At 37.4% G+C, this 27957-nt stretch overlaps 1 protein-coding gene and 1 long non-coding RNA gene across 4 annotated transcripts in view; one reads left to right on the top strand and one right to left on the bottom strand.

Annotated features, from left to right (window-relative positions):
* Nucleotides 1-27957, bottom strand: part of LOC139150321 (WD repeat-containing protein 27-like) — a 59008-nt gene that overhangs the window by 7902 nt on the left and 23149 nt on the right. For all 3 annotated transcript variants that reach the window (XM_070722620.1, XM_070722621.1, XM_070722622.1), the window contains exon 22: nucleotides 4959-5057. The gene's annotated coding sequence lies outside the window, so the exon portion shown is untranslated. The remainder of the gene's footprint in view (nucleotides 1-4958; nucleotides 5058-27957) is intronic.
* Nucleotides 152-27819, top strand: LOC139150323 (uncharacterized). The gene is made up of 3 exons (XR_011556220.1): nucleotides 152-239; nucleotides 27444-27499; nucleotides 27684-27819. It is a non-coding gene; the product is annotated as an uncharacterized lncRNA (long non-coding RNA).

The following is a 27957-nucleotide window of genomic DNA, read 5'->3' as shown; positions in this document are numbered from 1 at the left end:
TAAGCTGACAGACACACACATGCACACCACATCCAAGCAATACATCTGCTATCAAGTTTAGTTTAGTGCATGATAGTGCACGCGGTGCTACATACAGGTAATAAATTAAAACACGGCAGTGTCTGCGACCTCTGTCAATCCATACTGACACACAAAACCATGGAACAGCAGTGGATATGGTGTGGACATAATGAGTCTAGGAGTGGATATCTGATGAGACTGTTGCCATCACAGACATGGTGGGTCATATTCTAAGTGGTTAGAAGTGTTTTTTCAATATCATATCCCCTGGAGCTATCGACGACATGGTGGGTTGTATTTTCAGTTATAAGGAAGAATGTGCCTCAGGGACAGATATTCAGACTTTGGAACTACAGTACTTTGCTGGTATGCTACTTGTCTGGACCCATTTATCAAGTTTGTTTTTGTGAAAATTGAAATTTTAATCACTCACCTTGGAATTAAAATATCAACACATTATAGGTGATATGTTTGTCTCGTACCAAAATTTGCATGGTAAGTTTTTTATGAAAGAGAATAATTATATAAAATTTCTTCACGGAAAGTTTGAACATCCATTTTATTATATCTCTGGTACCTTACAAAATTAACTTTTGGGCTGTATGTATGCCTTTCTTCAAAGAACACTGCAGAATGCTTTATTTCCTAGTTTTTTTATTATCACAATTTTCATCTGTTTTTGCTACGCTTCCACTGATTTCTATTTTCAAAACAGGCTAGAAAAGTATGCATCGATTAAATGGAAGAAATATTTCTCTTGTACTTTGCTTTCAAAGTTCAATCATTAGCACCATACGATACCAGAAGCTGTGAAAAAAAATCCCCTAAAAATAAAGATGACACAGTATGGAGTTAATATATCTGGGATCCTATAATGCCACATGATATAGAAAGCCATGATGTCACGAGGCAATACTCTAAGGGTGTCAGGTTATTTTATACACCATCCAGATTGCAAAGCTGTAGTTGCCCTCACAGCTAAGCTATGCCTGGTCATAAATACCAAGAATAACAATACCCAACCAGAATTACACACTGACAACTGTGCATGATGGGTCTTAAGTTGGGAGTCAGCACATAATTTTCTTTCATAAATATCAATAGAGCAAGCTGTGATCGGTCACACGCACACACGTACACATGCTTAAAGAGATCATAGCAGTAATTGACAACGATACTACGCTATTATTAAAGTCAGATATATTTGATGGATCAGAATGTAGCAAGACAATCAGTGTTGTATAAACACCATCTGTTTCTATGACAATGCTACCAGGCGGTTTCAATGAGGATCTGACATAGACCATTTATAAGCATCTGTTTCTACCTGTAGGTTGGAAATAATCGATTCTAACTTCGTAAGGTATTGAACTCCAAGAATGCCTGCAGCAACTATGTTGGCTTATCAGTTGAAATTCTTCTGGCATTCCAGCAGGTGTCAAAATATGCAACATGTGTCTTATCGCAAGAATATTACCGATACAAAAATATGTGTAAAAATGTGTGTGTTGCCATGATACAACTTACATAATCAGGTCAAAGTATGCCATTCTTTGTGAGTGCTAATTTTGGATGCTGTCCAGGAATCATATAGATTGTAAGATATTGATTTGGTTGACTTTGAATATGGATTTCCTAGTAGAGACTTTGTTTACAGATTTCTCAACCATTTTTGGAAAATATGGTTTAAAGAGAAAACTTGTGATGTACTGCAGGAGTACACAAGCTGTCTGCAGACTTTATGTCAGCAACAATACTGATGTGTTGAATTTGCAGGGGACACACAGAAACAGCAGCTACTGCACCAGAAGAGGTGGTTGAGAATTACTGTGAAGTGCCTGGCACTAGGGAGTCAGCTATTGTCAGCTACCTTCAACTTTCAATGGTGGCTTTCCTTCACTTCTCAGCGGAGAATTCCAAACTCTGGTGCTAGATAGCAACACTGTCATGTCTCACAAAGAAAATTTACCTCCTGCAAAAAATAATGGCCTAACAAAGCCCCCTGGGAAGACAGGAAAGCTATGATCAAATTATAAGGTCACTTGTTAGGCAAGTGTGATATATGTTGGTCTGTGATCTGAGCATTGTTGTTTGATTAACAGTCTCTCCCAGCAGTGTTATACTTCCACGCCAACTGCCAAACACAATAAGATATGAGTTCCTTGACCTTTGTGACCTGGCAGTCTAGCCTTCGTCTCAAGGTTACATGCTTCCCCTGAGATTTTAACTGCCCTATATATAATGAATTGCATACCATCATGTCATATGTACCTCAAAGTGTTCAATTTTAGTGCCCACCCAAAGCTTCTCAATCAATCTAAACACCTTTATAGTGTCTTTATCAATTCATACAGCTCTGATGCCATGACAAGTTTTGCTATCATGACCAGTATCTGACACATGCTGTAAAACTTCAAACTGTTGAACAAGCAGAAACAGACTTTCATGGCAATCAAAACTGCAAGGATGTACAATTAGTTTTAATAAACTTAAAGTTTTTTGAGACAATGAATATATGTAGTCATCAAAAAGCTAGCCATACTCAGAATATCAAAAGCTGAAATCAATGGGTAAGTTTTCTAATTTCTACCTTAAAAACCATTTTGAGTTAAACATTCATACTCAAATCTGACTGCTGTAGTAATTGACAACAGGTAAATGTCATGTTTCTTCATTGCACACTTGTTGATTACCCAGACAGAGGGACTGTTTTTATCTTTGTATGACCTTTGAACCTCAATCATGTCTGCACTGCATTGGGAGACTCATGCACAATAACATTTACATGTCTTCAGTCAGAATAACAAGACACACAGTATCTATGCTTCTTTGAGGTTTCATACAAATGCTGGGTGGCAGAAGATTAAATGGAATACACAAACTGGAGTGAAAGAATGATAGAAAGTGAAAGAAACGAATGACAGACTTTCTGTGAAAGGTCAATGACATCCAGAAAAGAGAAAAACACTGACTAGCAAGTAACAATGATGAAACCTTCAAGAACCTAAATACCTTTAATGATGTATGTCAAAGAAACCACAATACCGGTACTTTCAAATATTCACTAAAATGTTGTTTTTCATTCAAACTTCAGAGAGAACGATTGATCAAGGAAGTGTTATGGGGGCACACATGAAAGGAACAAAAAAAAGACCATTTCAACATAGTGATCTATTTGTAAAGTAGTGCACAACATGGAAATAGTGGTGTACACCATCTATGAATGGATAGTAGACTTGTGTTAGAAAATGAGTCTCAGGACCAGAATGTTTTTAACAGTTTCTCTTAGATGCTACAGCTATGTTTAACCTCAATGTAAAAAACAATATACAGATAAAAACAGAAAAAAAAATACCAAGTATAATTCAAAAACTCCTTATTTTGTAAGATATCAATGAAAGAAATAAGATTTTAACTTTCAGGAGAAGTAGCAATAGAATACTGGACAAGATTTTCTGGTAAAGACATGCACATACAAATTTACTGGTGTGCGCACACACACACACACACACACACACACACACACCACACACACACACACACATATAGATAAACAGAAATCATATTGTAAATTAACACTTCACTAGTCTCTATCCATCACACCAGCATACACACAAGTAGTCTAGTTTAATGTAGTTGCAATTACTGAGAATCTGAACTCTCTTGTTAACAGATCTTTTTGAAAGATTACAGAGATCATAGCTGATCATATTTAGCCATCACCAAATACTCCTTTGGCCGGCAATTAAAGATAGCTCTGTCACCGGAAGATGTTGCTCCACATTTTAGCTTGTTTTACGTTTGTTGATCTCTTAGGTGAAATGAAATGTAAATAGGCAGCATATTACACCCATTTCTGCTGGTATTGGGTTACATTGGGAGTATACACACTGCCACATCTGTAAGGTTTCCAACTTTTATAATATAACTTCGATCTTCTCTGAAGGGGCGGCAGTCACCAAAAGTCAAATGAATTAGAAGTGTTTACGTCAACTGGGAATTTATCACACATCCTCAGTCGTGGAATCTACATACGTCCCTTGCATTTCTAATCGGGCAAGTCACACAACCATTGTGGCACGAATGAAATAAAAGTACGAACTTCTCCCACGTAGCAAATGCACTGAACTCTATCACAATGCACGGCGGCCATAGGTTCACCAAAGATGGTGCTGGGTACCACTGGGGGGGGCTCTTTCCTGTACATCTGTCTGTCATTTTTGACAGATCGTCAGTGATGTTTTCCTGATCAAGAACTATCTACATGTAATGGAAGGCTAATTGTCAGCTGGCATATTAGTATCAGAGACTCATTATAATACTTGCTGGAAGCACACGGCACCTTGGCATCACACGTCACAACAATAGCCGCACTGTTCTATGTGGTGTTATCCTCAAGGCAGCGGCCAACATTTGTAAAAGTCACAAATAAGTGTTTCCGAGCTGTTGCATAAATCTAAGGCCTACTTTGTTATATTTCTTGTTCTTTTTTCACCTGCAAGTCATGTGTTGAATGTAAATATTGCATCTATATTAAGACTTGCTCTCTCTCTCTCTGTGTCTGTTACTCTCTTGAATTAATTTTTTGGCTTATCTACTGAATGCACTCTTTTGTTTCTCAGAATATCAGACATTGGCAAAATAGACACTAGAATTGTGCAGGGACACTAGGTCACTGAAAAAGAAATAATTGTCAGTTTCAGGAAATCCGTTCCGAAGCGTTTGATGTCTACAACATTACGGAAAATCTCATCCTTTGAAAACTTAAACACAATGAAGCAATTCAAATTCGGTGACTCAGTGATTTGAAAAAAGTCTTTGTTCTGAGATGAAAGGAAAAAAAACAGCTGTGCACCTGAAAAGTTTCATTGTTGTGTTGTGCCTTTGCTGCATCTCTGCAACAGATAAATACAAATTTTTGACGTAAGATGACCTACCTCAGGATACAATGGATGAAACTTGACATCGGAAATGACATCAGTGTGTCCCGTCAGCCTATGCACATAGGTTCCAGCTCTGATGTCAAAAATATACGCCTGCAAAGACAAGAAACACAAAACCTTTGAACGTCAATTCAATGTGGCTTTATTTTTTGTTCTCTGGAGAGCAATGGTGTATCAATTTACTGGGTCATATTTGACAGTCTCTAAGCCTTTTCACTGGTTAGAGTGAGCTCCTACATACATGAAGCACACACACAATACCTGTTACACCATGGGTCTATGAGCCACAGAAACTGTACACCCCCCAAAGTACACAGCGCACTTGCTGAACAACAAAAGTTTATTTACCCCACAAATGGCACGACATCAAAAGTTTATTTGCCTTGTATTATAGCAATTTTGAGGGACAAGAATTGAACAGACTTTCGTATCATTGAAACTATTCACATACATCACATGACTTGGTGAGCCAACTAGCAACTTTGGCAGGTGCAAAAGACTGAAACTTTGACGAGTGAAAAACTGAGTGCAAATAATGTCAAATTCCAGGGTGATACCATTCCATTGGTGTTAGTCTCTACAACGGTATTTGTACAAACAGGTTAAATACTCATGAGCATAAGAAAAGTGCACACGAAATCAAAATTTGCATTTTGTTGCCATTTCATTATTCCTATGTTGGAGATACCCACATGGCATGGAAGTGTTGGTTCCATGACAATATTCCAACAGAAATCAGTCAAGAAGAGGGTAGTACTGTCTGGTGCATTTTATTCAGTACACTACCTTTAAACATAGTGTACAATCATGGTTGGATGTACTTTCTTTCTGTCTTTCTCTGTGTATCTGTCAGTGTTTGTCTCTATCTCTCTGCCACTGTCTCTGTCTCTCCCCTCCCATGTACAGGAAAAAATATGTTGTCCAAAATAATGACGACAGTTTCAGGAACTATTGTTTCCTGACTGAAGTTCTGGGGAACATACTTCATTGAGAACTAGCTGGCAGACAGTATATCACAACAAATCGTAGCAAGGGTAGGCAATACAAGTAAGTGGACTGTACAGAAGCCTGTACATATAGAGATTTATGGTTTGTACATGTCACAACTGTTTTCTTGTAAAATACCAAGACATCAGCCTTGTTGAAGTACACAGTAAAGTTCTACCTGCTTAAACACTGACATAAACCATTGAGAGTAGCCAGCTGCCAAATCATACAACAAAATGGTGTGGTATTTCAAGTGAAATCAGTTAGCAGCCCACTAGATAGTAATTGGTAGCCAGGGAAATCATGACAAGATGGAGGACGAAAGTTGGAAAGCCTTAAAAGCTACAGACATATTCTTTTAGTGTTAATGAATCTTCCTATATTTTAAATGCACTTGTAACAACACACCAAGATGAAAAGTGTGCCATAAATTTCCATAAAATTGTCATATGACATATCTCGGTTAATCGGTTCACGTATATGAACCACTGACCCCAGTGAGTGTCAGTTCTACAGTTTTGCATATCAAAACTTACGATTACACCTAAAAATTGCTCTACGGATTTCAAATCTGCTCTTGACAATCAAACAGTTGAATCTGAGTGTTGAAGACATGATATCACAAACAGTCAAATTTGATATGGCAGTGACACCCCTAGCACTTGCCAGGCAATTTGCATATACCTGTCTTACACCTGACCTGTAATCTAACAGCCTAGCCAGTTATGCAAACATCTGACATCAAATTCTTGTTGGCATAATGTAAACAAACACCAATTACCATGCTGACATAAAACATTGAAGGCAAGGAAAGTTTCCCATCTAAATGTTCCCCCTGCTACCTGAAGTACCTAAGTACTGATAGCTTTTCAGGAGAAAATGGAACACAAATCTCTTTTGAACAAAACATGAACAAGTACAGTCAATGAGGGGATTTTTGTAATACCAGATTAACTTTCTTAAGACTTTTGAAGTGTGTGGGGGGAAATAGGTCACCTTGTGTTACGTGGAAACCATTAAAAACAATGTACACACTGATAAAAATTTGCTGAATTATACCAAATACCGATTAGATGAATCGATAACGGCATTGATAAAGATTCTGTTCCTGTTCGAGAAAACTTGCTCCACAAATTGATCAAAGGAGTACAGATGACCTCATCTGCAAAATAGGTTACATTGCCACAGTTTGCTTGTTTAGTGATTTTACATTTTGACATATAAATTGATATGCCTAACTGCTGAAAGTCTGTCAAAGGTGAAAATGAATCAAACTGATGACATTTTGTGTCACAGAAAGTGCAGAAATGTAATTCCTCTCTTGTGTCTGATTGTACACAACGCTTGCCATTGGAAAGTACAGACAAGATTTCATTTCATATGAGTTACCAATGGGGAACAGAAGGTTAAAAGCCAACTTTGTTTGAATGACGTAGAAGCTTGGTATATTGGTGTGATTGCATATTAGATTGGCACCTTGAAGTTCAAACCATGAATCACATTCATTTTCAAATGCCCACCAGCTTGACAGAAAGACCTTGGGGAGGTTTTAACCTTTATGATGTAAGACTTAAGGATTAATAACAATACAGTTATTGTTGGGGACTGTGTGTTCGTTTTTGTAGTAACATTTACATGCATGGCAGATCCTGAAAGCCAAAAGTGACTCTGTGTATTAAAATCATTTTGAAGTTTTTTTAGCTCCACCTCACTGAAGATTTGGAAAGCTATGGCCAAAATTAATTGATTTGTTTCTGGTCACTGCCCGCATCACTTCAAAGTGTGCGTGTCAACTCTTTTTTTCCTGTTTTTCATTTGCCCCTATGCAAAAAAGGGAAAAATGAAACAAATTCCACGAAAACTAAAAAAAAAATAGAAAAAAAATTGTGTTGCCGCAATACTTTTGCCACATGTCAATTACCAGAAACAAACCTATTATTTTTTTGGCCTATTGTGACTGATTCTGTGAAGCTCTGTGCACTTATTTCAGAACAGAAAGAGTTTGCTGTTTACAGGACAGCCGGGGTTGCTGGGAAGCTTTCGCATTGTTTAATGTCCTTGAACAGACCTACACTGCTGTCTAGACAGTCACACCTCATAGTACGGTACAACAGTGTTGCAATGCTTAAACAATACAGAAACATCATCCTATTTCAATCTCTGCGAATAGATATGTCAATGGTTTGTCAGCAAGTCAAGTCAACACTGTCATAAAATTCTCAGTTTTCAAAGCTTGTTGAGAACTATTGCCCTTACAAACCAGCTGATATTTTACTCTGAACCAGGCACGCTATAGGAAAAGTTTAAATATGCTTCCAATGGTTACTTTGCAACTTTTACAGCTCCCTTTGCTGTAATTTTTGATGAATTTTTTTATCATTTGCACTGCTTGTACAATACAGATTCTTGGTCTCCAAATACAGGAAAAAATATACTTGTTTCCTCGCTCAAAAATATTTCATTTAATGAGAAGAGGAAAAAAGTTGATATTTCAGCCTTCCACAATAGTTTGCAAACTTGACTCTGACCAATATTCATGAAAACTTTGGTAGCTGCAACCAGATTGAACATTTTGAAGCCAGTGTAAGATTGTTTCACATGCATCACTGAGGTAAGCTGTGCTCAAAGGTCGCTTGTTGCCAAATTTTACAGCGCATCCTTTACATAAGTATCAAAGTATGTTAACTTGCAATGTGAGCTTCTTGCCGCGTCACGGTGTACTGCACAGCTAGCTCAGGCTTTTGTTCCAAGCAATTCACAGACCCACTGTGACAAACCTGGGGCTCATAAAAACCTGGACAAAAATAAAGCCCGCATTCTATGAAAGATATTTTTTTAGCTGAAAACGGATGCAATAAAGACCATTTCCACTTTGTTGGTTTTATTATTCTTGAAGACAAACAAAGATTTGCCCTGGGGGCAGCTTAGAGAACTGGGTAATTACCAACAGGTATGAGGTTTTCAACTTAACAATCAAACTCCCTCTAAAAGAGTAATAGCAAGAGCCCAGATAGCGGTAACAATGGGAGTTGGAATACAACAAGACAAGGTTGGGGGAGGTCCTTTATATGTAAACTTGACCCTATCTGACCTAACTGGGATGACTAACTGTCCATCAAGTCTGACAGCTGCAGGAGACCATCTTGTAGACTGTCTTTTATGTCTTGAAGAGACACATTGAAGTTGACGTGTCACTCAGGACAGACTTGTTGGGAAAGTAAACAGAGCAATCTAATATTTAGCGTATGTTCATAAACATAAATCCATCAAAGGCTATTAGGGACAACAAAGAAGTGATGTTTTCAGGCTTTTACTGCCAGCTTGTCATCGAACACATGTAAATACATTTTCAAAAACTCATTCACCCTTTCAAAGAAAGAAAACAGACTTTATGTTTCTTGATTTCTTTCTCTGTTTCAGTTAAAGGTCTGTTCTGACTTTTCTCAGCAAGGAAGATTTTGTAGTCAAGGTGATAATTTAATTGCATATCACTAATTGAATCATTGATAAGCAACAAATGACCCTCCTGCCACACTGCTGATACATATGCAAATTTTTTATGCTGCCTTTCTGATTGGCTGATTGTGAATGGATATGTCACATGACATCAGATTACCACATAATTGGCTTACTCGAACTCAGAATTACTCCCTGGCTTCCATGTTCTTGCTTTGCAGATGTCAATATTTTTATAGAAAAGAGAGGTCTTTCAACAGTCAAGACAGAAAACCCAATCAAATCTCTCATCTGTTGCCAGACATGCTTGACGGTGTTATTTTGCACACAGCTATTTATTTCAGATTAAACCCCCCCCAATCAAAAGAGGTAATGACAGAGACTGTACGGCTGGTTGTGGAGGACTGTTTTCTTGTGCATGGCTTGTCCATTTCAAGGACACCAGGTCTAGTTTCACACATGAAAGAACACGTCAGTTGCTTGTGAAAGCGTAATCACCTTCACCAGGAAAAAGAACACACCTGCAGGGGATCCATATCAGGCAATAATTTCTAAGATCTTTAAACACGATTTACTGGTCCCCTGGACTCGTCCTGATAAAAACCCTCTTTGCTTCTATAAACAACTTTTCCAGTGCTCCATATTCACTACCACACAAGTTCTCCCTTTGTTCCCTGATGACAGATTGAACAGAAAATCCTAGGAAAATGCCAGGTGATGGAGTTAGGGGCAGGCATCTAGGGTTGAATGGCTCAGTCTCACCAAGAAAAGGTCTGCAACCTTTGTGAACAAAGGAATCTTGACAACATAAAAGCTAAACTGAACAAGATGAAAGTTATGTCGGACAATATGAAGATAAAGTTGACATCACACATCTGTATGTCCAAATATTTTTACAAACAACATGGCAGGTAAAATCAGTGACGACAAAACAATTTCAAAGTACATCTACGGCAGCTATTTCAATATATCTGACTTTGTGTAAGAAGTCATCCAGCCCAGCTTCATCTCATTATTCAGCTCACTACATTATCCTAATTATCTCTTTTTTCAGTCCAAACCCCTCAGGAATGCATGTATGCCTTTGTCTGTTCTTCATCAAAGGAATAAATCAAATCACCCTGACAACCAGAATGTTACAAAAAATTCCATCGAAAATTCACCTTCAAGAATGCGAATGCAATTTCACTTTTCTCCAGTTTATAAACGTCTTAGAGTAAAATTGGTGTTTTACAAGATGGTGCATGAAATGTGATGGAAAAGCGTTTAACTGGTAGCAATTGATAGGTTTGTTTGTCTGGATAAATGTACCCCTTGGGTGCTCCACTGATGACAGACTGTATTTCTTGCACTTCCAAAAACGAACCAGCAGTCCTCATTAGAACATTACAATGGGCCTCAGACAGATGTTATTAAAAGTGTCTGGCCCTTTTCTTCAGCTTTGGTGACACCGACATGCCAAAATGGAGCATTTCCTGTGAGTCCAAACCACAAATATGTCTGATGTTGCACAAACAAGAAAAAATGGAAGGTGGCGATGGTGGCATCTGTTGACAGTTACTCCCACACACTCATCCGGACAGAATTAGCAAATCCATTGATCAGCTTGTAAATCAGTGATGTGCCACCTCAACTGCTTCATCGTATCTCTCTCTCTGTCTCCAATGCTCTCAGCTGTGTTTTTTTTAATGAAAGAGCTGTACAGGGAAGAGGATGCACATGCAAAGTTTGAAGAAAAAATGATAATCACAAGCTGCAACAAGTACAGTTTTCCCATGTGTGTTATTTTTTCCTGATGCAAACAAATTATGATAAGTATGAAGACTTGGAAGGAAGTTATTTAAGGTAGTATGCGCCTCGAAAGTGAAAGACTTAAACTTTTAGGTCAGACTTTCCTGATTGAAACTTTCAACCATTCTCTTACCAAATCAACAACAAATATCAGGGGTCACCTTGCAAAGTTTGGAATTAGAAACAAATACCCAACATTTTGAGATATTTGAAATTCAAAATGGATGCCATACCTGTGTTAACTCTACGGGGGAAAAATAAAATTTTGGATTTCTGAAAAACTATGCCAATGAAAGTTTTTCTTTCTCCAAGAGCTTTAAAATGAGCCTCCACATATGGTAGATCAGAAAAGAATTGTAAAAATTTGAGAGTTTGACTCTCTCCCCGAGGCGCATTCTACCTTAATCACAGTAAATTATTATCATGGTTACAGCCCCTCCCCCCTTGAGAAAAACAAAGTTCAGTATGACTGAGGATCTGAACTACATTTCTCTCACCTAACATCACGTGTACATGACATAACATCATGAAACACACAGGCCATTGTGTTCGTTCTATCTTCCTACTCCTCATAACACTTCCATCAAAAAGATGGTTTGGTCTGTGTTCATTTGTATGCATTGGTGAGCTGGTCTGGTCTGTTTTAACTGATTTGGAATCTGCAGACACATGTTGATTTCCGGATGAGAAAAGAGCAATGTTTACAAAAATGTCAAAAATTCAACCTGTATAGAGGCACAAAAACCAACACTTGTCTGAGTCAGGGCCTTAAACTGTTCACAAAACACATTTGGGCCAGATTTAAGAACACATCAAGTACAGAGAACCGACATGGGAATTCATAGGAGCCCAAAGGCAAATACCTTCTTGACTTTAAACTTAGAGATGCTGTATTTGATTTTGATATACACTATTTGATGTTTATAGTCTAAATCTTTATTTAGTTACCAAAAGAAAACAAACATATATAAATATTTTCTGGGTATCTTTTATCACAATAAGTTTTTTTGGCACACATTGAAATATTAAATGATCTGATTATCAGTAAGACTATCACTGTATATTATATTTTCTTTTCTTTTCTGAAATTTATTGGTATCAGCAGTTCCTGACTGCTCCACAGAGACGTTTGTAGACTGAAACATACTGCTGAAGTATAGGATTTTTATAAAATTTTTGCTATTTTCTCATACTCTGGCACCAATTTATCTGTCCAAATTTCACATTTTCATGTGGTAGAACACTCCATTTAGCACAAGGATTAAGTAGAATCATACAGCAGTGAGATAAAAAACACTGTATATACCATTACTCTATTAAGCAGGTGAAATGGTAACAGGAAATTCTGTAATACACTAAAAACAGAAATTTTTCAGTCTGGTTTTTCAAGTATATACGTGTGGTATCATAACCTATCTCCAATAAATTCCGGAAATTATTTCATGATTAGTGAAAAACAACATATAAAAAGACATAAATTTCGATAAAACTTATTTGCAAATACAAAGATCATGCATTTTTTTAATAGTTTACTTGTCCTCGAAGAGCAAAGTACAGCGGTTGATTCCAGTTTTGTAATACCAATAGAATAAGGTCACCATGGACTGATAACATCCATTTAATGACAGATCAATAAAAGTGATGGATGTTTTGAAAATATATTGATTGTTTTCTGTTTGCCTTGTTAATCTACATCGGGCCTTGTTTGTTTGCATGACTGAAAGCAGTCATGTCCACAGATACAAGGCACTCAGATCTAAAACGACTCAATGAGATCTCCCAGCAAACAAGTCCAAGTGCTCTACAAATTATTGACTCTACAGCAGGGAAGATAGGCAATTCATTTGTAGTGATCAAATAACCCCTTGTACCAATTGACCGCTTTAAGGGGGGGTCATTTTTTTGAACTGATTCTAATCATACATCTCATTTCTTGTCAACAACTCAGGAGGTGTTTGGCCAAAAGATCGCCCTAGATAAAGCGACATCTATTTTAAGGACAGAAATAGCCCGGTAATGATGGCTTTGTTGAGGGAAATCTTTGCTGGAGAAAACCACAAAACATTCATAGGAAACGATAAAATAAATACAGAAAAAAATGGAAGATTGATGAGGTTACACCCAGTGGTTACTCCCAGTGGTTACTCACTTGGATCACATACACATTCTTGTCCAATGCCAGTCTACAGATATTGACAGTTGCCCTCATTAATTAATTTTCCAAAAGGAACTAAAAGATCCACAAGCTGTAACTTTCAATGTATTTTAAAGAATTTTTGAACGCTTTGTAAAGTACATGTACAGTCTCTTGTTTTACACAACCAAAGTCACATCAAAATGCTCCTTTTGTTGAACTTGTTCATACAGTCTGAATGCGACAGATGGAAAATGTTTTATTTCAATGAAATCTAGTCTAGACAAGAATTAATTTGTCATCAATAAAATTGGACATTGTATGTGAGTAATGGCAGGGCTTCCACATATTATAGGGAGGCTGTGAAAAAATATATTTGTTTTTCTTGAACAAAAATATTGAAAATACTATAAGAAGTTTTAGTTGCTTTCCCCTTTGACACAAGGCAATCTACCACATACCAGCACTGAGCACTGAAAACTGAGCTAGTTCAACTCTCCACGTTCTTCACAAAGTGTTGAAACATATCACTGGTGGACCTTCAGGAAAAGCACCCCCTATCAGTTCAAACAGTGTCATGAGAAACAGTCTGTAAGCTTTCACACTAAACAATCACATACGCACCGGGTTGAACAGAAATCGAAGGCCATTAAATCTATTCCCAGTTGGCATTTTGGCGAACCAGCCACAAAAACAATTTGTAGCTGCACCAAGACACCGAGGAATGCAGTCTCAAGGGGGAAAAAATTTCAATTGCCTTGACCTCCAAAAAAATAAGAAGTGGGTCACCAGACATTGAATATAACTAGTTCTCATTAAAAGCCCTCCAGATATATACTCTAATACCAACCAAGTTCAGCCATGTCAAACTCTAGGAATTCCATCCATCGGCAAAAAAACCCCACTTATTATATTTTCTTTGCCTTCTTGTATCATTACACCTGCTTCTCTTAATGGGAAAATATTTCATCCGTTTTCTTGTTATCCTTCAACCTATAAAATTATCAGTACGCATGCAATGCTGCAGATTGTCTATAAATCAGTAACAGACTGTCCACTTTGCACAACAAAAGATTCTTTCAACGTTCAATGTTAAATTGGACTGAAATATTCCCCTGATGAAAAGTGTCACAAAGATTTAGCCTCGGTGCGGTGGGTACCAATGCTGATTTGAATAAACTAATAACATCAAACAGAGCAGGTAAATAGGGCGTTCAATTTTGGGTTTTGTTTGGCTATGAAAGACATATGAATTGACTACATGAGTGTTCAAAAAGTCAAATAAAGAATTAATGAAAGCTATAAGCTTATCTATTATATTTTTGTCTGAGTCAATATTCAAAATCTACTATACTCTACTTTTACTCAGCCCTGGTTTACAGGCATGATGGCATAGTCTTTATTTTTTTCAGAGTCTCTTCTCCCTGTTTATTTCACCATTTTAAAATTTATCAATTTCTTCTGTTTGTCTTTCAGTGAGACTCACAAACTGGACATATGCAATCCCTTAAGATTTATTTCCAAAGAATAAATTTAATTTTTCAACAAAAGATCTACATTCTCCCCTTGTACGAACTTTACAGTTAAAGAGTTATAGGTGCGAAAGATCTGCCACATCAACTAGAATGGAGTATGAGAAATTTTCGCATATGAAATTCATCAAAAGTCTTCAATCTAGAAGTATTTATTTTCAGAGAAACTCAACACTCTGCATAGGAATTTCTGCACATGCTCTGTGGTCACAGCAATAACCCTATTATCAGCATAAAGCAAACAATTTCTAAAAATGCCTTGGTGAACTTAAAATTATTACAGACTGTACTGACAATTTCCACGTAACTGAATATAAAGCGATATAATTACCAGATACAAACACTGGAGTCCTGTATAAATCTTAACTCTGCAAAACCCTAAAAGATTACCAATCCCCTATGATTATAGATGATAACAGTTTAGTTCAAACCCTAAACCACATTTGGAACAAGATATTCAGTTAATTCATAACAGTTTTTGAATCATCACTTCACTTCCTATAACTCATATTTTCCTTGCCGCCTCCAGATTATCTACACTTGCAATGCTGTGACCTTTGACCCGGTAGCTGTCGACTACCGGGTAGAGCAGTGTTCTGGTTGAGACAGGATACCATTATTTCCTCATCAAAACCCCACACTGGCTAAAGGGCAAGACCCTCTTTGGTCTGGTCACCACTTTTTTTTTACCTTTAACACTGCACATCTGTTTATTTGATGATTTGTTTTCTGCAGAAAATTTGGAATAAAAAATCGATGAGAATTGCCAGAGACAAACGTGTGATTGGTATACTTGCTAGGAAAAGGTCATGGTGGCAAGGGTGTCTACAACATTCTGCTTTATGTTGGGTGTAAAGTAAACGAATGCTTCCCTCGCCATTGTCATCCATAAATGGTATAGTCAGTGAGTTGAATCTGTATCAGTCAGAATCTGTGAGTCATCAGTGCCTTGTATAATTGAAATCAACTTGCAACGATGAGAAATCACGCTTGATTTTAACATTACTACAAACTTTTTCGGGCAATTCTAAATTTCCTGGTTGATTGGCTCCAGCGGTTTTCATTCATAAGAACATTTGTTTTCAATGGAAACCAGAAATTATGCCAATCTTGAAAGAATATCACTAATGGGATTCACAAGATGTGAGCTTGAACTTTGCTGTATGGAGAGGACTGGAAAATATGATTTCTGAAGTACCAAGGTACACTGATATACGATATCAATTAGATTTCAGAAAAGTAGATACCATATTTCACGGGATGCAGTAGAAGTTTCCTTCCTTACAACATGGCACTCAAATTTTTCCAACAAAACCACAAAATCGATTATAGACTGTTCTGGGTCTTGCAAATGCAAGCTTCGCTGTTCCTTAAAGGCAGCAGATTTTCTCAATCTCAACTTTTGTATGATGTATAAGATACCTTTAGCTATACCATTGTGATGAAGAAAACTTCTGAAGACATTTTCCATAGATGAGAGACCTGTATATCAGGCTTGTTTGAAGATTGCATTAATTCTTCCAGAGAGTCTTATTTCGGTAAGGATATAGAATAAACAGCGTGAGTTATGATCTAAATGTGTATCTGGTTTCTGTAAGCCCACTTGGTGGACAGCAGTACCACAACAACAGTTTATATATAAACAGTGTTTGAAATGAAGAGGACATAGAAAAGTACGGTAGCCAACGTGCATTCTGCTACTCTTTTACTCAATAGAAGGCAGAAATGTAGACTCAGTGACCCACAAACATATTGGTTTCACATAGATACAAATCTAATCATACATCATCTCTGTACCGACAGAGCGTCAGTCAAACCTGCCACTTTGAATTAGGAGAAACATTAGACCGGTCCTTTTTCATCCAGGAGTTTCTGCTTTGTAAAACCAGTCCCGATCTCTTTTTCTACAAATTTGACGAAAAAGCAATTGGTCAGTCAGACAGCTGTTTCATGTTAGCATTGCTCACTATTTCGGTGGAGTACACTTTAGGCAAATAGAAAGACAGAGTTTAAGACAACATGTTCATATGTATCCCAGTGCGCACACTTGATGTTATTTCTCCTTTCCTTGTTTAATGGCCATTACTTGGGTCCAGAGCGACTTTAGTATCAACATGTTGATAATAAAATGCTTCTGAAAAGCCTACTACATCGATTCATGTACCACAAATGTTTTCTCCGAAAGCCAAGCCGGGGTGAAAAAAAGTCACCTCATGGCAGATTCAACAGTATTACATTCACCTGATTTACCGTGGGTCTCAGTCAAGGACAACTCTATGTAGGGCAGATCCCAGCTGCATACCGCCCAGCTTTAATGAAGGTTCCCACAAGACTCACAAACCCTAGACTTTAATTTTGTTCAAATCTAAATAATACTTGATGTCCAAGCATACAATAATTGTAACTGTCAATGATATAACTAAAACAGTTTTTCTTCTTCTCAATTTATGGAGCCTCTGATCACACACAATCCTAGCGGTATATTGTTTATGATTCCATTTCCCTTGAATCATTCACACATTCAATAGATTTGTTCACTGGATAACCATCTCACCATCCCGTCACGCTGTTCTGCACTACTTGACCAGATTCTTGAATACCATCATGACCAACCCAACTCTTCTTTTAGGAGTCCTTGATAAGCCACAATGCAGCTTGTGGTTTTAAAATTTTTCCATGGCCACTACCATGAATGTTTTGCTCTGTATTTCCTATGGGAATAGTAAAAGCTAGGGTACCATTGTGTACTTTATTTTGCTGAGTAATGCTCCGCAATCTTTTGAATTTTGTCCTCTTATCTCACTGGCGGTGAAAGTTGAGGTATCCTGCTACCAGCTTTCATGATGTAGCATTTTATTTGTAATTATTTCTCAAACATCCACCACGACTATAAAAACACAACAATCATTCCAGAGAAGTTTACAGCAATTTTTTAACAAGGAAGATGGATTGTTTAAATGTGTTTTAGAACAGTTAAAAGACTGGGCACTGAGACTTAACACTTAAAATAATTGAAGTCAACTGTCACCAATAAATCTGCCCACAATGATGATACATATAAAACATGAGAGGGTGCAAAAAAATTTACATAATTAACTTTTTCCTGCACTCTCAGTTGCTTGGTATTCCACTATTGCAGCATTCCTTGGAAACTGGCAGGATACTTTACCACTTTCCACTAAATCTCTACAGTGGAAAAAAAAATTGTGCAATGATGTGGTAACGTGGGTTGTGACAGATACAAGCTTGTACACAGATAACCCAAACGACCTAAAGGATAGTGTTTATGTCTGAAGTGATACGAGTCAATGTGGATCAAAGTCTGAGACTCAACACAATAGCCGAGTTTCCGTCTTACACTGGGCTGGAGTGGCTCTTGCCAATTGCCTTGGTGGTCGTCTGTATGGAACAGGTGCACGGCATGACATATCATTATAAATGGTCTTTCAAGTCTGCACTCCCTTCTCTTCTCTAGACTTTTAAAGGTATTGACTAAGGTGTGTCTTTTGTCAGTTGGGCAGAGTGGGTGGGTATGAGGCATACTCATGCAATACTTGCGTGAAAAAGTTGAATGGATTTGATATAAGATCCATTTCTTCATTGAATTAATTATCATGATTTTTTTAACTATAAGCATGCATCATAGGTGGCACTCATAGTCACACAGCAGCAAAGAAATCTACAAACTTTCTGACAGAATTTTCAAATATCATTTCTGACGTTCCTGGTAGAATATCAATGACATAAAATGTGGGTCAAACTGAAATCATTGGCGCCTCTCAGTGGCAGAAAGGTGTACTGAGTGGGTGTATGGTAAATGACATTCAAGTTGCTCTTTTGATGAATTTCCTGTTGTAAAAAGATTCTATATTTTTCAAATGAAGGGGGAAAAAATCACGCCACTGGTACTCCTGACATTATTCTGCTCCTCATCACGACACTGAATGGAACAAAAAAAAGGACAACTGCACCCACTGTGAGCATACATGGGTGGTACCATCATTGCTATCGAGGACTCACAAAACAGATGACCTGGCACACATAGGAATATAAATCGTCTGTGATAACAGTGGCAGCACAATTCAGGCAGACACCTCCTATTATTATCCACGCTTCATTACACTTGATGAGGTATTGATTCTCAACAGGGTTCTCTTAATACAGGAAGGATTCTACCCTGCTTTTGCACTGAGATAGACACTGTGACATTTTATAGGTCAGCCTATTCTGTATCAGCTTGACTTGCTTTTTTAGGAAACTCTGCTAATTATTCGTTTCCTTCTTTCATTGGAAAAGTACATGTTTTATTACAGCATATGTCTGTCTGTCTGCCTTTGTGTCTGTGTGTCTGTCTGCCTGTGTGTCTGCCTTTTTATTTCAAATGTTTACCTGCATATCTCCCCCACCCTGTGCGTCCATTGTTGTTCTGGTTATTTTTAGCTTTCTAATGGTCTGCATGGCACTATAAATTTAGCCATGTCATCGTCTAGAAATGTCTGCACCAGTGCATGTCCTGTCCGATTTGTTTGTCAGTCTCCCATGGTACTTCTACAGTAGAGCAATCAGACTATGAATCTCCAGATAGAGACCTGTACATCAGGTTTGTTTGCCAGCCTATCAAGTCTCTATGTTTATGTTTGTATATCCATCTTGGTTTATTTCCTTCTCTGTGTTTGGCTATCTATCTTTGTCCGTTTCTCTGTCCCCCTCTCTGTCTGTCTGTCTGTCTGTCTGTGTATCTGTCTGTCTCTTTCTCTTTCTGTCTCTGTCTCTATTCTATTGATTGCAGGTTACATTGGTTAAAATCTCCTTGTTTCATCCAAACTCAGCAGGTTGTGGCGACTTTGAACAAACTTTTCTCGTTGCCAAACTTTCTCAAGACAACTATGAATATGCCCCGCCCTTTACTCTTTTTTCTTTTCTCAGAACTCCTATTGTATGCAAGAACATACACGTCTTTGGCTTTAGATAGCAATAAGGACACCTTGTATTCCGAGAAAAGGAGTTTCACTTCCATCACTCAGTCTAATATTAGAACACAGCAGATAAAGCACAGGAAGAGAGATCCCCCTTGAGGTTAAAACCAATGAATTATTTGGCTTGCCCATCCTTAGTTGGAACTAATTTTCAGAGAAATGAAACTGAAATATGACCAATTTGGAGTTAAATGCTACTTATAAACAATGACTGCACGAATCATAAATATTGTTAAACAAGCGACCTAGCGGCCGATATAGCTCCGCTGTGTTTATGTAGAGAATAACTATTTTTGACACATGTTGATGAAGAAGGTGGAAAATCTTTGATAGCTCAATGCAGTGGCCACAGAAAAGTGGCTAAAATAAGCTGCAAAAATACACATTGAAGATTTCATCATACTTTGAATATATCACATTGGATCATCCCTAAGAACATGCCAACCAAAGCTATCTGATGAGTAGATTTGTGAGAATAAAATTTTCTGACCAAAAATGGCAACAATTGCCCCCAAAAATAAAAATTGCAGATTTCATCATAATTTTAAAAGATCAAATTTAGTTCATCTGTAGGAACCTGTATACCAAATTTCAAAGCTATCAGATGAGTAGTTTTGGAAATACACATTTTTTGACCAAAAATGGCAAAAATTGCCCCAAAAGTACAAAATTACAGATTTCATCAGAAATTCAATATATATTACTTAGTTCATCTATAGAAACCTGTATACCAAATTTCAAAACTATCAGACCAGTACTTTTTGAGAAATACATTTTTTGACCAAAAATGGCAAAAATTGCCTTAAAAATGCAAATTTACATATTTCTGCACAATTTGAACAAATCTGAAATAGATCATCCCTAGGGACATATGTACCAAATATCAAAGCTATCTGACCGGTACTTTTAAAGAAGAAGATTTTTAAAGATTTTTTTTCCAAAAATGACAAAACATTGCCTTAAAAATACAAATATGCAAATTTCACCATGATTTGAACAAATCTGACTCAAGTCACCCTAAGTAAACTGCATATCAAATTTCAAAGCAATCGTTCAAGCGGTTTGAGAGAAGGAGATTTTTTTACCAAAAACACCAAAAAATGCCCCAAAAATACAAATATGCAAATTTCACCGCGATTTGAACAAACTTAAGTGAGGTCACCCCAAGTGAACTGCATATCGAATTTCAAAGCAATCTGACTTGCGGTTTCAGAGAAGAAGGCAATTGTTGACAGACGACGAGGACGGACGACGACGACGGAGAATCAGCCTATTTGATAAGCTCCGCGTCGCTGACAGCGGAGCTAAAAAGTTGAGATTTTCTTTCTCATCTCTGGTTTCACAGAATATTTGAAGACTGACTTCCTCAGACGCACTGAGTGTATTTTTAAAACAAGTGATGAAAGCTAATAAAATTGTTATTACCCATGGTTAGGTTGGGTTGTGTTTATAGTCTGGACACTGTTTTAAGTGATGGGCACGGACCATCATGCACATCCTAGTCACCATGCTGTGATGTGGGAATAATTTCGGAATCCTGAATGTTTACTGTTCCCCTAGCATGTTATTACTTTTCATGATATATTGACTTGAAATAAATGTATGGCTGACCAGATATTGCTTCTTGACACTAGAGATTCTCCCGTTACTTTAATAAATGTCAACGTGTTACAGAGAAATGCTATCAGAAATTTATCAAATTTGAACCCTACTTTTTAAAAGCAGACTGATTGAGTCACAGTTTCATATCAATATAGACATAGTGTTATATAATTACTGAAGTTTCACATTACATTTTAATTTATGACAAAAAGTCAAAATGTCAACTTTAATAGTTAGGATTTCTTGGATTCTAAGTTCATAATTAAAAGCTGCAGCAATTTTAATGTCAAACATTAGTTGCCCGGCCCTGGAACATGTATTTCTGGATTAGGGTAGCTTTGTTGGCTCCGCCTACATGACACTCATCAATAGCTCATGCATCAATATTTCTTAATACTTTGACTGGCAGGTCTACCCAAATCACTGTACTTTTATTGAGTCTGTCCCATCAGTGTCCGATCATGTGGGTGGGAGTTTTCATTTATCTGATGGAGATGAGCATGAGTTAATTGGTATAAAACAAACTAGCAATCCCATATTTCAACTCACGGATCTTAACAGGAATACTCTGAAATCCGGAAAATGAGCATTCTTGGTGTCACACCTTGTTAGTGTTCTTCTTGTCCGCAGTGTCAAAGAGCAGTCATCATCAGAGTCTAGACACATCATTCATTGATTGAAAGAACTATCCTATAATGCAATTTAGGATTTCAACGGCTTTGTCCTTACTTCAATTTTTTTTTACCCGGAATGAAGCCACCGTGTCTCAAGTAGTATAGGGGCACCACGCAAATGCAAATTAAAATCTAAAATATATACTGACAAACAGGAAATGACAGAACTTTCAAGATATTTGCTGACAGATTTTTTTGTGGCAAAAGTAGATTACATTCATTTAAAAGGTGCCATTATGGGATCAGGTAGAGATTTTGACTTTGTTCGACAGAGATATCAATGATGATGACAACTTTAAAGTAGAACTCCTTCATCTGAGAAGGATCCTCAACCTCTTTTCATCAGATCTTAGAAAAGTTGCCAAATTCTCCAAGTTGTTGTTTTTTTGAGATAATTCTTTCGATTTGCCTGTCAGAAATGAATAATGAAAAACATACACTGAAAACTGATTCAATTACATGAAAAAATACTGACAAACAGAGTAAAATTTGAATGAAACTACACAGCTGGCAATTCGCAACATATCATACATGTATAGATTACTGAGGTTTATTTTGTAATTTTGTATTTGTATAAAGGTACATGTAGCACGCACCTTGAACTTGAAAGATTTAAACCTTTGTTCAAAAAATTTCCTCAAGGAAACATTATACCATTTCAAAATCAAGAATAAGAATTGCACTTTGCTACGCAAATTTTGGAACTGGAGAAATGAATTACCCAACAATTACTGAAACTTTAATAAAATTCAGAATGGCTGCAGTCCATCAGTTCAGTCTACAGGGAAAGACTCACATTTCGATTTTTACAAAGATGGAACAGTTAAAACTTCATTTATTTCAAGAGCTTCAGAATGCACCCACACAAGAGGTAGACTGGTGAAGTAACGTAAAAATTTGAGGGTTTGAATATCTGTTCCCAAGACGCACTAATGGTATGAATGATCAATTTATGTTTTCATGAAAGTGTTCGTGACCACAAGATCTGATCCTACCGGTACTTTATTTAATGAAAACAGTCTTGAAACACTTTCCTCGCTGTAACTTTGAGTCTTCTCCTTCTTTCAACAGCCTTTACAGCGTCTGAACACCTGTGTGAATTGGTGATTTGGAGATTTTCTTTCACAAGGATGCCTTTGAAAGGAAGTTGCTCATTACTGCCTATTTGTGTAATGGTGAAACACAGTGAAGGAGGGTCCACTAGGCCATGAGTATGCCGATATAATGTTATGAGGGTGAAAGCCAATGAAGGAGGGTCCACTAGGGCACAAGTATGCCGATATTATGATTCAATTCTGTTCTGACCTGTGTCTCTTGATCACTGCAAATTCCATGCAGTCAAAAGGGATACTTATGTCACTATGCGTATTTTGAGATTACCTCATTGAAACTTACCGACTGTTGACAGAAAATTGCTCAAAACGGGACTTTTTCTTGGCTCAGTGTTTTAACATACATCCTGACCCAACTACATGAAGGGAAAAACCATGGGTAAAAACCACTAATGATGGGGGAGTGTCCGTACATAGTCCCTAAGATTTCCAAAAAGAGGCTGGTAGTACTGTGAACTTTGGCAGTTCTATTGACAGTGTGTTGCTGGGATTATGCACGTTGACACTTGAGATCTGCTGTTTCCAAAATTAGACAGAAATTACCACATTAATGACCTACCTTTGATCAGCAAATGTACAATCAAAGGAAGTTCAGAGGAATATTCTCTGTGTTTTTATTCCCCACTGAAACTTTTCAGAGAACTGATGGTAAACTTGGGCATGGCATTTCCAATTCATGAAACTGATAACAGAATTGAGTTTGAATTTTCACCAGGGGATAAATAAGAGATATTTTCATGCAGGTCAGAATTTGCTCTATTTTCATCCTTTTTTTAACATTATCCAGCACACGCTTCATTAAAAGGTCAAGTGAAGTGACTTTTGACAATTTTTCATGGTTTTTCTTCTAGAATACAGTTCTCTTTTCTTTTCTTCTGTTGCTCCTTAGAGTATGTTAAAATACCAAGTATTAGTCTTGCATGCATAATGCATTGTATATGTTAGTAGTTATTTCTCCTCTCCCTCCCAATCCTCATTGACTCCCCTCTTTCTCTGACTCTGTCTGTCACATTCCCACTCCTTCCCTCACCATCTCACTGGTTTTCATTTTTTATTTTTTCATCACACTGTTTCGGTACAGGATAAATTGAAGATTCGTGGGCCCATATCAACCCGTATATCATCATGCCCATGGCAAGGCATTCAAAGTTTATCCTAAAAATGGAAAAAAGATTTCGTCCTAACGTTTTAATAGAAACTGACTTGTTGACACAGGATCCATTCCAACTATACAGTGGGTCATTTGTTGAACTTGAAAATCCTTGGTTCAACTTTACACTGAAAAATCAACATACTACCAGTATATGCAGTTTCCTTTGATGTAAAATGCTATGACATTTTCTAAGAATTTGATTCGCAAAATCCCCCTAAATTCTGCATAGAGCCAAATTTAAAATAGAATACTCCAAAAGGAAAAAAAAAACTGTGAGAGACATAGCAAGGTAACAATCCATACTCTCTGAGGGGGATATGGTATTCAAAGTGCTTAGGAGCACAGCTTCCTGTTTTTGTGGTTTTCTTTTAGACCGAGCCGAACTGGAGACTTTCGGGGAGGTAAATTCCATGTCAAACTGACCGGACAAATCCCCCAGGATTTTCCTGCTCAAACTCTGAACGCAACAGAACAAATGTCAGAATTCAAATACTATAAATATTTTCATGTACAATCTATTGCATAACTGTATAAAATGCGGTGACAACCATTGCCCATGGGATAAACACAGTTGTGGTATATTGAAAGAAGGCTTCAGACACAAAGTTTTTGAAAAGTCTGTATCATGTATATGCTGAACTAGCATAGACTTACAGTGATTGCATGTGTGTCAGCAACTAGCTAATTTTAACCATTTCTTAAGGTCCAGCTGAAAGCTTGAAATCACCTTAACAAATGATACGGAAGCCAGTGTTTGATTTTGGTCTGATTGGAGGATGTCAAGCCAAAATAGGCATCTCCATGGAGATATAAACCAACACTGTTGAAAGTAGGTCCTGATTGGGGTGTAAAATGAATTAATTTTCAGCTGCGGTTAGAAACCCCTAAATTGATTTGTTGTCATATTTGTGCACTGTGATGTGATTGGCTACTTGAATCATACATGATGTCTCAATACGGAGATGTGATTGGCTGATCGCATCACACACCATCTTGAAGTACAGCAATGCCATTGGCTATTTTAAAAGTCTTGCCTAATGTCACAGCTTGAAAGAAGTATTGGGACATGTGCTTGTATTGACATTTCTGCCAGTATTCTGAAACTGTTGGCCTTGATACTGAACTTGAATGAAGACCTTAAATGAGTTTTCTACAGTAATCTGGTTACCTGGGGAGAAGGAACAAGCTTTGCTCTTGACCTAAATTACAACATTATTTAACGTTTAACGCACACTTTTCAAAAATTAACATCTCATCTGACATGAATGTTTTCCACTCATGACTAAACAACAATTCACGGGAAGTCACAGTTCTCAGAAAAGGGAACGTGGTCAAACATGCAAGAATGCATAAACCCTTCTGTTTTCCTTACATTTAGACGGAGGGGAAAAGCTCAACAGTGTTCATCAATCCTGGACCAAGGCAAACAAACATACCCATTTGTTTGGCTGTACAGTCAGAAGAGCCCATGTACATGAGAAATTATAAATCAAGAACACAAAGTCGACACCCCTCTTGGGACTTTCAAAACTAAGCAACCGGAGTCCTTTCTTTTCCATAGGTGCTGCGTGTGATCTCTCCAAGGGCATCTCCTGGGTCTGAGCTTCCGTTAAAATGTACGAAGTCGGCAAACTCAACTGTCTACAATTTGACAGACGTGAATGTACTGCACCGTATGTTTTGTTCTTGATGCTTTCAGAGAAATGATTGGAGGACAATTACTACGAAACATGAAGTGCCTGTGTCTCTGGTTTGAGTTCTACCAAATGGTATAACCTCCAGAACTCTGATTGAGTGAAGGACTGCCATCAACATTCCTGTAGAAGAACTCTGTCTCACATATGTAATTATTGTGCCACTTTTATCAGTGACATTACTGAGTTCCCCTAATGCTACAGTGACACAGACGTCACCGTGACTGACTTGGAGTTTCCATATTTTCCAAACGGACAATCATTACCAGTAAAAATTCCATACAATTTATACCATCATTGTTGTTTTTGTGATTGAGGCAAAAAAACCATGCGCTTGTTTACCTGCTTCCTTTGTGAACTTTTTAATCTTACTGATATTTATGAATCTTTGGACTGCGAATAACACACTTCAATACTAATCCCAAATGTCGCAACAAAGCCTTTAACACACCAACTTTGACAAAGAGTGGTGCAGACTGAATTGGAATGCACAAAATGGTGCATTGTCTGGTGTGTTGGATTGTATTTGTTTTGGTATGTCCTGAAAAAAACAAAATGGGCTCTTCACCTTAAACCGGGTGTTTATTTTTAATATATACACTCCTGTCTGAATTTCATATCTCACTGCAGTTTGTTGTTTCCGCTCAGGGATCAACACCTTGCTACAACAGCAAACCCCAAACCAGCTGTGGGGAGAGTGTTACTGAGGTTGACCGGACTGACAATCACTGAACCCTATGAGACATAAAACCCTATCGGCCAACAGTTAGATGTGTAAATATTTCTATTTAGTATATCAGAGCATGTCGAACATTGCTTGAACAGATTTATTTCGATCCATTAAGACAGCACTTTGTACAGAAACAATCGTTCCCCCATGACAAACAAGAAACCTAACATTATGTTATGGCAACTTCATATTGATTATTCAGCTGTGCAAACAAATACTTTGGCTTCAAAACTCAGCGTACATAACCCTTTAACACCAAGGTTCACAAATCATCAGTTTGCACTTGTTGCACCTATGATTGCTCTTCTGTCACATTGCTGGTTCTAATATGCTGGTCATTGAACACTATCCGACTCTTTATTCACCAAATTTCTCAATCACTGTAACTGTACAGCGACACACAAAATACTTGAAATTACCATTCTTTGGACTTATGCCTCCATAGGTGATGTATGTATGTGTTCTCGACAGTACAAACTCTTGTGAACATTAATCTTACCTTTTTAAAAAACAATAATTTAGATAATTTAAATTTTTCACATTCCTTCTTCAGTTTTGCCTGTCTAACTCCAAGTGTCAAACAGAATACTATCAAAGATGACATAGACTGGTTAAGACTTTTATCATTCTTTTTTCAGGATCTTTATGGTTAGGGCAGCTCTCACGGAAGTAGAATGGGCCAAGGTCTAATCCAGTGAGTAACCTTTCCTTACAACAGAAATCCTGTATGACCATTTCATATGGATAATTCTGTTTTAAAATATTTGAAATGCTTTGGTAAGAATTAATCATTAAATATTTAAAAGTCCCATTTTGGTAGCAATATCTAAATAAAGATATCCACTTAAAAATGTCTATTTTCATACTCTGATTCACAGAATGATTTGGCAATGCAATGAAATGACTGCTTCCTTGAACTTCAGAATCAATGACTCATACATGCAACTTTCGAAGATCATATTTAAAATGTGCAACCTAAAATGGTAGCACTGCAAACACACAGTCATTGACCAAACCCTTCAGGTTGTGTAAGAGGCTTTTCAAGAGGTTATGATCTGCTGACAATGCCAACCTACCGAGTCAGACCTAAGGATAGGAAAACAAAGCTGAAAGTCACTGCCAGCCAGACATGTCAGGGTCAAAGGTTGGTGG

Source organism: Ptychodera flava, chromosome 14 (genome assembly GCF_041260155.1).
Source record: "Ptychodera flava strain L36383 chromosome 14, AS_Pfla_20210202, whole genome shotgun sequence".
Lineage (NCBI taxonomy): Eukaryota > Metazoa > Hemichordata > Enteropneusta > Ptychoderidae > Ptychodera > Ptychodera flava.
This window is presented reverse-complemented; position numbering and strand designations above follow the sequence as displayed.